We start from the raw sequence: 17,245 nt of genomic DNA, 5'->3' as shown, positions 1-17,245 counted from the left end.
TAAAGGATGATTGAAGTGTTTCACATGACTACGCAAACCCAGTTGCGACCTGCATATTTTCCCCATCTCGTGCAGACCAATCAGTTGTCCGCCGGCGATCTATTTTTTCTCTGCCCTCTGAGCCTTAGTCATTAAAGAGTTTAATCAATGAATAGACCTTCAGGCCAATGTTGTACACGTCTTCCATGTCTAGATCTATCAGTAGAATTGTAGATACTCTGACTTTATGTAGATTGTCGTAATATATATATATTGCTTGTTATAACTCTCGTGTCTATGTTTCTTTATATTTTCATAGCGCCTTGGGCATACATTATGTTCGGTAACAGAGCTTTATAAATTAAATTATTTTTATCAGATTCAGAAGTGACAAAATTTGTAGGCCACAGCTGGGTCTTCTCATGCTGAACCATTCTTTACTCTTGTGACTTAAAAGATAATGCTATATAATTAGTAGTATTATATAACCCCTTCTTAACATAAAAACACCTCCTCCCTTTCAGAAGCTCCGTTACCACCCTTGCATTGGCGTATAGTGTTAGTTGTCTCTTGTCCATATAATTGAAAGCGTTCAAATCCTTTACATTTCAGACCGTGAAATGTTTGTACTGGATAGAGGTCGCTTTGAAGGTAACCCACGCAATAATTGTTTATGTCAACACAAGAGAAGATCACTCTTGTTAATGGATACCTTATAATACAGTGATGCCCAGACTACGTCCCGCGGGCCACATTTCTATTGTAATGGAGAATTTTCATAAAAACAACTTGAAACATCCAACTAGTTGCTATAGAATTAATGTTGGATACAACTTGAAACATCTAACTAGTTGCTGTAGGATTAATGTTGGATACAACTTGAAACATCTAACTAGTTGCTGTAGGATTAATGTTGGATACAACTTGGAACATCCAACTAGTTGCTGTAGGATTAATGTTGGATACAACTTGAAACATCTAACTAGTTGCTGTAGGATTAATGTTGGATACAACTTGAAACATCTAACTAGTTGCTGTAGGATTAATGTTGGATACAACTTGAAACATCTAACTAGTTGCTATAGAATTAATGTTGGATACAACTTGGAACATCCAACTAGTTGCTGTAGGATTAATGTTGGATACAACTTGAAACATCTAACTAGTTGCTGTAGGATTAATGTTGGATACAACTTGAAACATCTAACTAGTTGCTGTAGGATTAATGTTGGATACAACTTGGAACATCCAACTAGTTGCTGTAGGATTAATGTTGGATACAACTTGAAACATCTAACTAGTTGCTGTAGGATTAATGTTGGATACAACTTGAAACATCTAACTAGTTGCTGTAGGATTAATGTTGGATACAACTTGAAACATCCAACTAGTTGCTGTAGGATTAATGTTGGATACAACTTGGAACATCCAACTAGTTGCTGTAGGATTAATGTTGGATACAACTTGAAACATCTAACTAGTTGCTGTATGATTAATGTTGGATACAACTTGAAACATCCAACTAGTTGTTGTAGGATTAATGTTGGATACAACTTGGAACATCTAACTAGTTGCTGTAGGATTAATGTTGGATACAACTTGGAACATCCAACTAGTTGTTGTAGGATTAATGTTGGATACAACTTGAAGCATCCAACTAGTTGCTGTAGGATTAATGTTGGATACAACTTGGAACATCTAACTAGTTGCTGTAGGATTAATGTTGGATACAACTTGAAACATCTAACTAGTTGCTGTAGGATTAATGTTGGATACAACTTGGAACATCCAACTAGTTGTTGTAGGATTAATGTTGGATACAACTTGGAACATCCAACTAGTTGCTGTAGGATTAATGTTGGATACAACTTGGAACATCCAACTAGTTGCTGTAGGATTAATGTTGGATACAACTTGGAACAAATAGTTTCTAATCAAAATGTCGTCTGCTCTATTTCTTTTTCATTTTCGCAATGATGTGGTCCGCGACAAAAGTTTGGGGAATGATTTGGCCCGCGGACTGAAGAAGACGATAGGACGTAACAGGAAGCTAAGCTGAAACTAGCATGGAACGTGAACTGAAATACGGAGTAGCATTCAAACTGAACTACACATGAGGACTGTTGGAAGAGTACATTTGGGAAACTTGCTTTAGGCATCCAAAGACCGCAGCACGCTATCTCTCTCTCTCTAATACACACACACTTTCTTTCTTTCTTTCACTTTCTCTTTCTCTCACTTTCCGTTTCTTTCATTTCCGATTTTGTAATTTACATCTCGCACTCAACATCCCTTCTTTACTCATAATTTAAATGGTTCTCTCTCTCTTTTTCTCTTTCTTTCTCTCTTTTTTTTTCATTCTTTTTTCTCTCTCTCTTTCTTTCTTTCTTTCTCTCTTTTTTTCTTTCTTTCTCTGTTTCTTTCTTCTCTCTTTCTCTCTTTATTTCTTTCTTTCTCTCTTTCTTTCTCTCTTTTTTTCTTTCTTTTTTCTCTCTTTCTTTCTTTCTCTTTTTCTTTCTTTCTTTCTTTCTTCTCTCTTTCTCTCTTTATTTCTTTCTTTCTCTCTTTCTTTCTTTCTTTTTTTTCTCTCTTTCTTTCTTTCTTTCTCTCTTTCTTACTTACTTTCTTTCTCTCTTTTTTTCTTTTCAATATCTCCCTCTCGTTCTCTATCTCTCTCTTTTCCTACCTTTCACTTTCTTTCTCTTTCTCTCTTCTACTCATTCTCTATTTCGATGTCGTACTTGTCATCTTTCTTTCTTTCTCTCTATTTCTCTCTCTTTATGTCTCGGACTGACTAAGACATTCCAACTTCATTTGTTAATATAGGACTAACAAAGAAGTAAACCAAAGAAGTAAAACAAAGAAGTAAAACAAAGAAGTAAAACATTCTTTCATTTGTTCACGAAGTACAAAGCGCAAGAAATTAAATATGTTCCATCAGGCGATTCTGTCAGCTAAATTTACTACCGCCCTACTTTATTTTGGCTTCAACTTCTGCCTTAATCGGCAACAAATCATCGCCCACTGAGGACTTCACCGTGACTTGCCAGGAAGTCTTTCCGTGTTGAGACCACATCGAATTGTCAAGGAAATGACCGGAATGTGGCCAAAGCTAGGCGACAGTCAGAAGCCCAACCGAAACGTATTACTTGTATAAAAAGATTGAGTATATGTTCTTTAAAGTCTTCTACAAATATTTTGTTTCCGGACTTTGGAAAACATGCACAAACGTTTTGAGAATTATGCTGAGACTTCTTTACAAACATAAGTAGATGTTGATCCTTGCGAGAGATTATCTCGTGCGGGTGGACAAAAACAATATTAAAAAACGATACGTGCCAAATCTGAATCTCTCTCTATCGGTCTGTCTCTCTGTCTACTGTCTGTCTCTCTGTCTACTGTCTGTCTCTCTATCTACTGTCTGTCTCTCTGTCTCTCTCTGTCTACTGTCTTATCTGTCTGTCTCTTTGTCTACTGTCTGTCTCTCTGTCTCTATCTGTCTGTCTCTCTGTCTCTATCTGTCTGTCTCTCTGTCTCTATCTGTCTGTCTTATCTGTCTGTCTCTCTGTCTACTGTCTGTCTCTCTGTCTCTATCTGTCTGTCTCTCTGTCTCTATCTGTCTGTCTCTCTGTCTCTATCTGTCTGTCTCTCTCTCTACTGTTTGTCTCTCTCTCTCTCTACTGTCTGTCTCTCTCTCTACTGTCTGTCTCTCTCTTTGTATTATCTGTCTGTCTCTCTGTCTTATCTGTCTGTCTCTCTCTCTACTGTCTGTCTCTCTGTCTTATCTGTCTGTCTCTCTGTCTACTGTCTGTCTCTCTGTCTCTATCTGTCTGTCTCTCTGTCTCTATCTGTCTGTCTCTCTGTCTCTATATGTCTGTCTCTCTCTCTCTACTGTTTGTCTCTCTCTCTCTACTGTCTGTCTCTCTCTCTACTGTCTGTCTCTCTCTCTACTGTCTGTCTCTCTGTCTTATCTGTCTGTCTCTCTCTCTACTGTCTGTCTCTCTCTCTACTGTCTGTCTCTCTGTCTACTGTCTCTCTCTCTCTACTGTCTGTCTCTCTGTCTTATCTGTCTGTCTCTCTGTCTTATCTGTCTGTCTCTCTGTCTCTATCTGTCTGTCAACTAAACATAAAATTGCTATTGCAGAAAGAGTGAGAAATAGATAGATAGATAGATAGATAGATAGATAGATAGATAGATAGATAGATAGATAGATAGATAGATAGATAGATAGATAAATAGATAGACAGACAGACAGACAGACAGACGGACAGACAGACAGACAGACAGACAGACGGACGGACAGACAGACAGACAGACAGACAGACAGATAGACAGACAGATAGATAGATAGATAGATAGATAGATAGATAGATAGATAGATAGATAGATAGACTCTTCCCATTGAAAATGTTCCCCCAGCCATCTATTCAAACTCTATTATCCTCTCTCCCAACAGACTCTAGTCAATGTGTTTACCTACGTGTAAATAACTGTGACGTTCCAGCAGACTTAGTCTGCATCTAATGCTCTACAGTCAACAACGCATTTTATCTTGTTTTCTTTTTCTCTTGTTTTTATACGGAGTGACTACGTTAATGATAAAATGCTACTCACGTAACCATGGCGACTGCTACAGATAAATGAGAAAGAAGGAAAAAAAGTGGGGTGGGGGTGGGTAGGGAGGGAATGCCACGCAGGTCAGTGTTTCGTCATTGCCCTAGTTCTTAGCCTACCAGACCTAATTTCAGATGCAGGATGGGATAACATTTTTTATCAGGGCTAGCATCACATTCTAGTTGGCCTTTGAGTCTGCTGGTGAGACGGTCACAGGTGGTCAACTCTACTGGTCACTAGATATTTACATAAATCTAGGTTGGAATAGAGAGGGATTTCATATTATTTTATATCTGGTTAGGAACCCGGCTGCCATGAGCGTTCCAGCTTTACGAGTTGCCGAAATGCATTTCTTTTTTTTTATCGAGAGCCCCTTCACCTTCGGGGCCCTATCATAAACAATTAAGAGCCACGTTTTTGATGTTATTAGCGGAGTCCGGTTTATGAACCTCCAACTCCCATAGGACTTTCTGAGCCGCCGAAATGCATTCGTTTTTTTTGTTTATTTTTGTTATTTGTTGTTGTTGTTTTATGGAAAGGCCAAGGTCACACACTTTGTAAACCTTCAAGTTGTGGCAAAGTGATCTAATTTATAATGAACTTTGCTTTTTACGATCTCTATTGTGTTCAGTCCCTAGACTTCTATTAGTTTGTAAACCATTTTATAAATTGATCAAAAAACATATGCAACAACGTCCAGCCAGTTTCTGTAGATAGAAATACGTTGCCCTTGTGATGGAAAGGTGAAATGCACCCTTATATATATTATAACTACGTTAAATTTGTTTTTAATTTTAATAATGTTTATAAAACAATGGGCAGGGGCAGTTCGTAGTAAACACTTCATAATTATGATAACATATTTCATCATTGACAATCCATATTTCACTATTGTTTCATCGTATTAAAAATAGGTGCAGGAGCTATTTATGGTTATGGCTCATTTAAAAAAAGTGTACTTATACGAGTTTATGTAAGACAAAACCTTTCGTCATCCTGTTATTGTTATTGTTTTACTTCCGGTGAAGAAGATCACGTGTTTCTGCATTCTTTTTATTGTGTACAAAGTCTCAATCTGCTTGTACAAAATTTCTTTGGTGTATACTGGATTATAGGCTGGCTTTACAACACCCACCCCCGCTACTGCTAAAGGATTTCTGAACGTTACATGGGCACAATCTCAGTAGCCATAAGAGCAACCCTAATGGGTCATCTTAGTGATTAGGGACCTAATGGGTCATCTTAGTGATTAGGGACCTAATGGGTCATCTTAGTGATTAGGGACCTAATGGGTCATCTTAGTGATTAGGGACCTAATGGGTCATCTTAGTGATTAGGGACCTAATGGGTCATCTTAGTGATTAGGGACCTAATGGGTCATCTTAGTGATTAGGGACCTAATGGGTCATCTTAGTGATTAGGGACCTAATCATGATTTCTTCGCAGCGAAATGCAAGAGGAGACTGAAATCAGGTTGACCCTAGATGCAGTATAGGCTAGTACATTATGTCTTTTCAGTAGCGTAGCTAGGAATTTGCCATCATTTGGGGGCCCAGGGGGCTTGACCTCTTGGGGGCCCCTGCATTTTGCGTAATATTTAATATTTAATGTAAAAAACACTCATTTGGAGGCCCCCCCCCTGAAGTGGGAACCCGGGTTTTTTTCAAATTCTCCCTCTCCCTCCCCCCACCCTAGCTACGTCTCTGTGTCTTCTTTGCATTCTAAGTCGCCCTTTCGGCCTCGACCTATACGACCCCAGCCTAACGTAGGTTAGCCCAAACTAGATACTGAGTAGTTGAAAACAGTCTAAGTTTAAATCTAAGTTTAAATCTAAGTTTAAAGTCCTGAACTGATTACACACTGAGACGGGGAGTCTGTGGTGTATATCATGGATGAGTGACATGCATAAGTGATGTATAGAGAACGTGTGTGTGTGTATCCAAGTGTGTATGTGTGTGTGACGATGTCCCTAAATGAATTACTCTTTGATGGCTTGCCTGCCATGAAATGTTTTTATGTAAATTGATGGGGACCAAATTTTGTACGAATGTGTCACGAGGTGACATGAGTTCAAGCACGTGATCCAGAGGGTTCTCACATTGTCAAAACGGTAAAAATTAGTCGAAAATAAATACTTACTGATGCCATTTTAAGGTGATAGAAACAGCAAGAGAGAGAGAGAGAGACAGACAGACAGAAGAGGTAGTGGGAGAGGAAGGGATGGAGAAATAGGGGGAAAGAGGAAGAGAGGGGATGAATACAGAGGGATGAGGGAGAGAGAGGGGGAAAAAAGAGAGGAGGAAAATGAGACAGAAAGGCGAAGAGAGAGGGTGAAAGACAGAATGAAAGAGAGGCGATAGACTTAGAGCATGCATGCATGACAAGAGAGGGAGAGAGAGATGAGAGATGAGAATAGACATGGTATGTGTGATTGGAGCTAAAGAGATTAGCTGCAGATTTAACGAGAATGTTAAGCTCCAAGCAAATCGACCAACCATTTTCACTCCAGCAAATGTCAAGCATCAAGAGTTACGAACTTGCTAGAACACATATCAAGTTCATAAATTCGACAAACAGGCGCTCTAACTTCTCCGTCACCCATAAAGAGCTTCAAGCCTAAATTATGTTAATTAAGACTAATAAATAGGGCCTACTTTATACACCTTTTGTAACAAACAAGCAATTCAATGAAGCCCTTGAGAACTAAGATTTATGGTCTGAAAAATACACAGTTTCCTCAGATTCAATAATTTTAATACAACTCTTCGTTAAAATACATGTTTTATTTACAACTTGAACCAAACAAACAGACTGCCAGTCTGTCTCTCAGTCTGTCATTTATGCATCGTGACAGTGGAACTCAGTTAGGTGTATTAACAGTGGCGTAGCTAGGGTGGGGGTAGAGGGGGGGTCCAACTTGGAAAACTCTCCGGGCCTCCACTTGAGGAAGGCCCCCAAATGAGGGTCCGAAGTTTATTACGACATCATCTCATGATGTTGAATGTCAAAATGCAGGCCCCCCCCCGCCCCGTGCCCCGAAATCTCTATAGCTACGCATCTGTGTATCAACTTACCTCAAAGTATGAAAACTAATTTTCCCCCCTTTCTTTGCATGACATAAATCAAATCCTTCAGACATAGTCATTTAGTCTTGAACGAACTGTAAAACTACTTATGTTTGATCTTCGATATATAGTTGTAGAAACTAGGACTAAACTCTTCAATGCATAGATCTAGAATTTTCGATACTTAGCTTCAGAATCGTCCATGAATAAATCTATAATATTTAATCTATAAAAATCATGAATCTTCCATACAAAATCTTCAATATTTAGATCTAGATCTAGTAAATGTTTTTGTGTACACACTTACGTCAGAGGACATAAATTCACATGGCTCTGACAAAGGCGTCACTAGTGTTAGAGCCAATGGTTCACTGTCGCATCTAGTCTAGTGACACTGTGCGGACTGTCACGTGGCATCCGTGAGAAGAGTTTGTTTCGTCAGAGTGTCCTTAGTGTCTCTTATGTCGTGCAGAATTCAAATGTCACAGAGCGCCCGCAGCTCAATACGTAGAACTGAGGACCAGAACAAGAGAGAGCACAATGGTGTGAGTTAGATGGGGAGAGGGTTAGAATGAATGACTGGTGGAGTTGTCTGCATGAGAGAGAGAGAGAGAGAGACGGCTTGAGTTTAGAGGTCAGAGGTCAATACAACTCTGATTTGTCTGATTTGTAAATGAGTTTAAACTGACATTTTTCTATTTTCCTTCTTTCTTTCTCTCTTTCTTTCTCTCTCTCTTTCTTTCTCTCTTTCTTTCTCTTTCTTTCTTTCTTTCTCTCTTTCTTTCTTTCTTTCTCTCTCTCTTTCTTTCTCTCTTTCTTTCTTTCTCTCTTTCTTTCTCTTTCTTACTTTCTCTTTCTTTCTCTCTCTCTTTCTTTCTCTCTTTCTTTCTTTCTTTCTCTTTCTTTCTTTCTCGTTCTTTCTTTCTCTTTCTTTCTCTTTCTTTCTTTCTTTCTCTCTTTCTTTCTTTCTTTCTCTCTCTCTCTTTCTTTCTTTCTCTTTCTTTCTTTCTCTCTCTCTTTCTTTCTTTCTCTCTTTCTTTCTCTCTCTTTCTTTCTTTCTCTATTTCTTTCTCTTTCTTTCTTTCTTTCTTTCTCTCTCTCTCTTTCTTTTTTTCTCTCTTTCTTTCTTTCTTTCTCTCTCTCTCTTTCTTTCTTTCTTTCTTTCTCTTTCTTTCTTTCTCTTTCTTTCTTTCTTTCTCTCTTTCTTTCTTTTTTTCTCTCTCTCTCTTTCTTTCTTTCTCTCTCTTTCTTTCTTTCTCTCTCTCTTTCTTTCTTTCTCTCTTTCTTTCTCTCTCTTTCTTTCTTTCTCTCTTTCTTTCTTTCTTTCTCTCTCTCTCTTTCTTTCTTTCTCTCTTTCTTTCTTTCTTTCTCTCTCTCTTTCTTTCTCTCTCTCTTTCTTTCTTTCTTTCTCTTTCTTTCTGTCTCTTTCTTTCTCTTTCTTTCTTTCTCTTTCTTTTTTTCTTTCTCTCTTTCTTTCTTTCTCTCTTTCTTTCTTTCTTTCTCTCTTTCTTTCTTTCTTTCTTTCTTTCTCTCTCTCTTTCTTTCTCTCTTTCTTTCTCTCTTTCTTTCTTTCTTTCTTTCTCTCTCTCTTTCTTTCTTTCTTTCTTTCTCTCTCCCTTTTTCGCACAAATTTTCTTTCGCTCTCCCACCCACACAATCTCTTTTTAACTTTGTTCTCTATCTCATTCTCTCATTCGTATTTCTCTCTTTTATCTTCTTTCATCCTTTCTTTCTCTCTTTCTTTTTTTTTTATACTCCCACCACTCCTGTTCTCTCTTCTCATTCTTTCCGTCTCTTTTCTACTAACACTTTCTCTCACACTAACTCTCTCTCACCACTCCTTCTCTCTGGGTTTCTATTTCTATTACAACCTAATTCAGCAAACGTTTATGCACCGAATTGAACACCAAGTTCACGGCTGATATGAAAAGAAATATGTACAAATATAACACATTAATAATAATGAACTGCAATGATACCAGGGGTCAGACTGTAAATGTAAACATTAAAAGTTATGCTAAATCTTTATTCTAAAGAGAAATACTGCATTCGTTTACATCTACCTTCAAAGTTATCATTAACAAACACATCAATTATGCACTTTCACGCGTTCCCAGCACGAGACCTGTGTCAACTCAATTAATCTGACTTAGAGTACTAGATCACTGGTTCTAAAACATTTCCCTGCATAGCAGATTTATAGGTGAATGTGAATAGTTCAAGACCAATCGTTGAAATGTTAGGACCATACTTGAGTGAATAGGATGTCATCGTAGGTCGACAACCGGGACTACATTATAGTATGGTTGTATATAATGTCGAATGCTTCTTAGAACAGGTGACCGAATGACACAATATCAGAAACGTCCGTCTGCTAAAAAGCTCTCAGACGTCACAAGCGATATAGTGAAAGATAGAAACATGATAGATCTGGCTCTGTGTGTTGGGACTAACGAGCACTTGAATCACTTCCTTGCATAAAGAAAATAGATCAATGACTAGCTTGTATTTACTTAAGTTTTCTCTCAATGGGACAACATCGCACTCCAAATGCATTCATTAACTCCCTTGTTTCTTTTCAAGCCAACTTACGTTTGCAGCGGATATGACGTCATTTAATGTAGGCCTAATGTTAATGACGTCTTCAGAGCAGAGTTTTTAAAAGAAGTAGATTTAGAAAATAGACATAAAAGTGTATTACCAAGAAACAAATAAAAGGGTTCACATGCTTTCATTGCTAAATGTCTGGATATACTCGCACACATTTCCTAGTGAGATGCAGGGAATGAAGGCGAACAGGATTTCAACTCGGGAGCATCGTGACGACAGCTTGAAGCCTAAACCAAACGGCCAGGCGTCTGCGAGTATTTCATTTCATAGTGCACTTTCCCAAAGTGTGTGTGTGCGTGTGTGGTGCGTGTGTGTGTGGAGATTGTTTCATGTGGAATAAAAGAATGGGATCAACAGACCACCTGTTCGCGTATACTTATTCTCTCTCTATCTCTCTCTCTCTCTCTCTCTTCATCCGCTCCTCTGTCTTTCACTCTGTTTCTGTCGCTCTCTGTCTCTCGATTCTCTCATCCTCCCCCCTTGTCTCTCTCTCTCTCTCTCTTCTCACTTTCTATCTCTGGACTATGAGATAAATCATGACCGATTCAGGAAATTTTGTGAACTGACCTTTGACCTGAATCTTTGTTTACAAAACGGCGCTGTGGTTTAAGAGTGTGTCTGCTCTGTTGACTTCCTAAGGGTTCTATTAGACCTCCCCCTCCCCTTATTTCCTCCTGCCATTTTTGTGTCGCTGCTCGCTCTCTCTCTCTTTTATTTCTCTCTTATTTTAATCATAGTATCTTTGTATGTCTTTTCTCTCCCTATTTCTCTCTTCCTTTCCATATTTTTCATTCTCTCTTTTTGTCACTCTCTCTCACTCTCTCTCTCTCTCTCTCTGTCACACATACACATACTTTCTCTCTGGAGATAATCTTTAACTCTTTCAATGGAGAGTACGCTGTCTGGAAACACGCTGGCCTAAGAGAAAGGCCACTCCAAGTCTGGGACATCACACACTTTGAGACCCACTGACGTTACATGTCAACTTTGTCTTACTCAATGCCAACAAAAACAAAAGCTCATAATGAAATGTGCTTATATTCCTAGATCTACACGTTTTTAACTCATCCTGTCTGTTCCTTTTTACTCTACTAGTATTTCATGTCTCTAAAACAGGTATTCCTACATATTCAAGCTGCTAGACACCTAAACTACTCTCATTCCCACTTCTTACAACTGTGGCACTACATTAATGACTCTGCATTAGCTGCACCCTATGCAATTGTTTTGACGTCTGCATCGTAAAAAACAAAACGTAAAGAAAACATCAACAGCGTTCCTTAAGTGGAACATTTTTTTTTAGCTTAATTCTTTATATTTAACAAACAATAATCTTACCTTCAGTTGAAGACAGGATATGAATTCAACTTGTATTTAAAAACCAACGTATTTCATGGAATATTCCAACGAACACTCCCCGTTCTCACGTAGCTAAGCAGAAGACTTGATCAAAGAAAAGATAATCCATACAATACAACAATACTTTTTAAAAAGTTTCGTTCCTTTCCTTGCTCACCAAGAGGAGTAACTCTGGGCGAATAAAAGGGAGGTAAATTCTGTTCCTTGTTTTTATACGTACACACACACATACACAGTGGTATAAAAATAGAATGAGTCGCTAACGCCTTACCTACTTCTTGTAAAGGGAAAGGGAAAAAAAAAAAGACAAACATAAATCTTAACGTCCAGAGAGGGGCGGGGAGATGAATTCCGCTAATACCTGGGGCCGGCGTTGTCCTGGTTATTACAATTTAGCCTACACGCTTGCTACTTTTGAGACATGGTCCGGTTGCTGAGTATTGCATTCCTAATTCAACAATCACAATCTCATTGCTCCCCGACTCGACAATCACAATCTCATTGCATTCCTGACTCAGCAATCACAATCTCATTGCATTCCTGACTCAGCAATCACAATCTCATTGCATTCCTGACTCAGCAATCACAATCTCATTGCATTCCCGACTCGACAATCACAATCTCATTGCATTCCCGACTCAACAATCACAATCTCATTGCATTCCTGACTCAACAATCACAATCTCATTGCATTCCCGACTCGACAATCACAATCTCATTGCATTCCTGACTCAACAATCACAATCTCATTACATTCCCGACTCAACAATCACAATCTCATTGCATTCCTGACTCAACAATCACAATCTCATTGCATTCCCGACTCAACAATCACAATCTCATTGCATTCCTGACTCAACAATCACAATCTCATTACATTCCCGACTCGACAATCACAATCTCATTGCATTCCTGACTCAACAATCACAATCTCATTGCATTCCCGACTCAACAATCACAATCTCATTGCATTCCTGACTCAACAATCACAATCTCATTACATTCCCGACTCGACAATCACAATCTCATTGCATTCCTGACTCAACAATCACAATCTCATTACATTCCCGACTCGACAATCACAATCTCATTGCATTCCTGACTCAACAATCACAATCTCATTGCATTCCCGACTCGACAATCACAATCTCATTGCATTCCTGACTCAACAATCACAATCTCATTACATTCCCGACTCAACAATCACAATCTCATTGCATTCCTGACTCAACAATCACAATCTCATTGCATTCCTGACTCAACAATCACAATCTCATTGCATTCCCGACTCAACAATCACAATCTCATTACATTCCCGACTCAACAATCACAATCTCATTGCATTCCTGACTCAACAATCACAATCTCATCGCATTACTGGCTCAGCAATCACAATCTCATTGCATTCCTAACTCAACAATCACAATCTCATTGCATTCCTGACTCAACAATCACAATCTCATCGCATTACTGGCTCAGCAATCACAATCTCATTACATTCCCGACTCAACAATCACAATCTCATTGCATTCCTGACTCAACAATCACAATCTCATCGCATTACTGGCTCAGCAATCACAATCTCATTGCATTCCTAACTCAACAATCACAATCTCATTACATTCCTGACTCAGCAATCACAATCTCACAGACCGAGCAGTGACCATTCACAACAACAGCAATCTAGAATCATTTCAAACTTTGCCGTTATCAGTGCCGTCGCTGAAGCAGGGGAGTTAATGAAGAGGTACTAGCAGGGGAGTTAATGAAGACGTACTAGCAGGGGAGTTAATGAAGACTTACTAGCAGGGGAGTTAATGAAGAGGTACTAGCAGGGGAGTTAATGAAGAGGTGCTAGCAGGGGAGTTAATGAAGAGGTACTAGCAGGGGAGTTAATGAAGACGTACTAGCAGGGGAGTTAATGAAGACGTACTAGCAGGAGAGGTAATGAAGACGTACTAGCAGGGGAGTTAATGAAGACGTACTAGCAGGGGAGTTAATGAAGACGTACTAGCAGGGGAGGTAATGAAGACGTACTAGCAGGGGAGTTAATGAAGACGTACTAGCAGGGGAGTTAATGAAGACGTACTAGCAGGGGAGTTAATGAAGACGTACTAGCAGGGGAGTTAATGAAGACGTACTAGCAGGGGAGTTAATGAAGACATACTAGCAGGGGAGTTAATGAAGACGTACTAGCAGGGGAGTTAATGAAGACGTACTAGCAGGGGAGTTAATGAAGGCGTACTAGCAGGGGAGTTAATGAAGACGTACTAGCAGGGGAGTTAATTAATGAAGACGTACTAGCAGGGGAGTTAATGAAGACGTACTAGCAGGGGAGTTAATGAAGACGTACTAGCAGGGGAGTTAATGAAGACGTACTAGCAGGGGAGTTAATGAAGACGTACTAGCATGGCTGTCTGTTCCGTCCTTTTGTTTTGTTGTATCTGAGTTTGTTGTTTGTTTTAAAGTGCCCTCTGGCTTCTTGTATCAAATCAAACACACATTAACTTTCTGCCTCCGCGACACTCACACATACTCCCTCCCACCTACACACTCACCTCTTTTATACTTTGCCATCTATAGGGTGAATGATGTAAAGGTCATCTGTTTCTGTGACCGACGGTAAATAAGGGTGTCATCTGGCCAGCACAACGACTTTACTTTCCCCATCTAGTGTCAAGTACCCATTATGGCTGGGTGGACTCAGGGGTGTCCTAAAAATCCCGAAAATTAAAAACTCCAGTTCTCACAGAGATTCAAACCCGAGACCTCTCAGTTCGGAAGCAAAACGCCTTACCACTGAGGTATCATGTCCCTTACACACACAGAGACACACACATAAACACTTACACTCAAACTTGTTCACCTACACACACTCACACAGAAACACACACACTTAGCCTCTGGCAACTTTCATAGTGATGTAAATCCCAGTCTCTCCTTTAGAGAAGAAGTTTGGATTTGAATGAAGCAAGGCAGCGACGTAGTTCCAATTTTTCTGACTTCGGGCACAGTGTGATAGGGGATTAGTTATTGGTACTTTCATTATCTAGACTTCTGATTTAAAACTCTTAAGATCTAGTCAAGAGCTAGATCTAGATCTACTTCTAGACCTAGAATTTAAATATCTGGTATATGAGTTTAGCGTTAAAATATAAGCAAATCTTAGATAATCTTTCAATAAACTTAAAACAACTTTATTTAACTCAATAAACAACTCAATTATCGGTACACTGTGGCGGGTGTGCCGTGTTTTGTTGTTGTTATTGTTTTTTTAATTGAATAATTCCAATGATAACCCTTTAGATCTTAGAAGACTATGCGCAAAAGTTTCCTGAATATTAATTTATTAAAGTTTTGAATCAATAATGCCTTGCATTCGGAAACTCCCGATAGTTCTTTCAACTTTACATTTATTTATTTTTTAATTTGAACACTTACAACGGCAAACTAGAATTGTCCCCATGTAGCCATCGAGCTAGTAATTCTTTTCTCAGTGACAAACTTCAATTGTTAAGTTTCTAGAAAAATCGTTAAAGCCTTTTTTTTTTAGATCAGCCTCCAGGTTCCGTCCTCCATGAAATTATTGCTTGAATAGAAGTATTGTGGAAATACTTTTTAAAAAGACAATATCTCCTTATGCAACTTAAATAGCGATTATTTAGCTCTTAACAGCTAATGAATAGTTAGATTTAAAAAAAAAACATTTTTTTACCCCGCTTCCATCCCCACCCCCTTTCCTCACGAAAAAGAATCCTGGTTAAGCGATTTTATATATCTACTAGAATTTATAATATTCCAATGATAGACCTTTAGATACAGACTCGGATGACATGCGCAAAATGTTCCTCAACATTAATGTATTCAACTCTTCAATGCAAAAGGCCTACTTGCGGAAATACGCATAGTCAGTTCAAGGTAAATATTTTCGCGTACTTTAGCCAAATTTAAATTTATTTCTTTTTATACTTTGAGAAAATATAATGTTCAAACTCGAGTTTTCCTTGTGGGGCCAACAAGATGGTAATTGTTTTCTCAGCGATATACAGCAACTGTCAGATTTCTAGGAAATTAGTTAGAGCCCCTTTCGAGATCCGTGTCCAGGTTTTTAAGCCCAGATTCTACCCAGGTTCCGTGAAGGTATGAGTTGAATAGTGGTATTGTAAAAAAAGAAGTTCGTCATGCATTAATGTGATATTAATTTGTATTAGATCTTGTGTGTGTGTGTGTGTGTGTCTCGTTCACGCTTTTTATGTAAGAAGTTTGTTCTCCTCCCCCTAACAAATTAAACATAAACACCTTAACAATGACACACACACACACACAAACACATCACTGAAATCTTGAGAATGTAGCAGACGATGTAGATGGTGGCACACCGCTATGAATAGAAAAACAAAAGACGTCACTTTCCTAGCCTACAGCAGGAACAACTTTGTCTGGACATAAACTGTCATCTGTACAAGTAACAAAACCCAGGCAGTGTATACAGTGAGGGGGGGGGGGGGAGTGGGAGGTAGCAGTAGGGAGGGACTCCTCCCTGTTGGAGAGAGAAGAATAGTTTGGGGTAAAAAAAAAATAATGGAAACAAAAGGAAAACATTTTGACATTCTTATTAAATTCTTCTTTTTTTTTTTTTTATTTTTGCATAGTTAATTATATTTTAGATGTGTTCTTAGTTCTGACTTGCCAAGTGTGAATCTAGAATCTGTGTGTCTGTACCGTCATATAACTTCCCAATATAATCTAAATAATCTCTATCACAAATATTTGTTTAATAAAGGTAATGTTTACATAGACAATAGTTTGTCAACAGGAAATTCAATATTTGTAATTGAACAGAAAATAAAATGTGTTGAAATTTTTGTTGACCACTACTGTACTACCCGTACAAAACAAAAACACCACTACAACAGCCACTACATTCACTGCAATAACCACTAAATATCACGATAACCACTAAAATATTATAATAGCCATTAAAAACATAATAATGACAACTACAATACTGTAGTGACCACTGTAAAACACTTTAAAGACTACCAAACACACTACAACACACTACAGTAACCATTACAAACATTACGATAACCACTTGTTGACCTCCTTCAGTCGTAGAACGACTATGGTTCATCTCGCACACTTTTTCATGTGGCTGTGGAGCCCTATTTTGGAGAGAAACTCCCGTCCACAAATATCGCAGGTTAAGGTGGCTTTTGCTTCAGTGGTAGAGGAGCTGGTCATCTTTCGCATTGTACGTTTTTCTTCCAGAGCTGAGGCCCATGCTTTTTCGCTGTCCATAGCTTTCTTGGTCATTGTCTTTCTCCATCTGGTGCGGTCTAGAGCTATGTCTTCCCACTGGTCAGTATTCATGTTCACTGATTTGAGGTCCCGTTTTATTACATCTATGTAACGGAGGTGGGGGCGACCAGTTTTTCTTGAGCCAGTCGCGAGTTGTCCGTAGAGGATGACTTTCGGTATGCGATTGTCCTCCATCCGGCTAACATGTCCAAGCCAGCGCAAGCGGCGTTGTCTAAGCGCTGTAATGATGCTGGGAATACCCGATCGTGCAAGGATCTCAGTATTACACACTCTTTCTTTCCATGAGATGTTCAAG

The 17,245-nt window shown here is 38.8% G+C and overlaps 1 protein-coding gene across 3 annotated transcripts in view; it reads right to left on the bottom strand.

Moving 5' to 3' along the window:
* LOC129924507 (uncharacterized) overlaps positions 1–11,821 on the bottom strand; it is a 32,570-nt gene extending 20,749 nt beyond the window's left edge. Inside the window, exons 1-2 of one of the 3 annotated variants that reach the window (XM_056019419.1) lie at positions 11,608–11,821; positions 7,967–8,172 (exon numbers count right to left, since the gene is read on the bottom strand). The gene's annotated coding sequence lies outside the window, so the exon portion shown is untranslated. The other 2 variants (XM_056019417.1, XM_056019418.1) reach the window with 2 other exon arrangements.
* Between the last annotated feature and the right edge of the window lie 5,424 nt (positions 11,822–17,245).

This window comes from Biomphalaria glabrata, chromosome 2 (genome assembly GCF_947242115.1).
Source record: "Biomphalaria glabrata chromosome 2, xgBioGlab47.1, whole genome shotgun sequence".
Lineage (NCBI taxonomy): Eukaryota > Metazoa > Mollusca > Gastropoda > Planorbidae > Biomphalaria > Biomphalaria glabrata.
The sequence above is the reverse complement of the archived record's forward strand: the minus strand, read 5'-3'. Positions and strand labels throughout refer to the sequence as shown.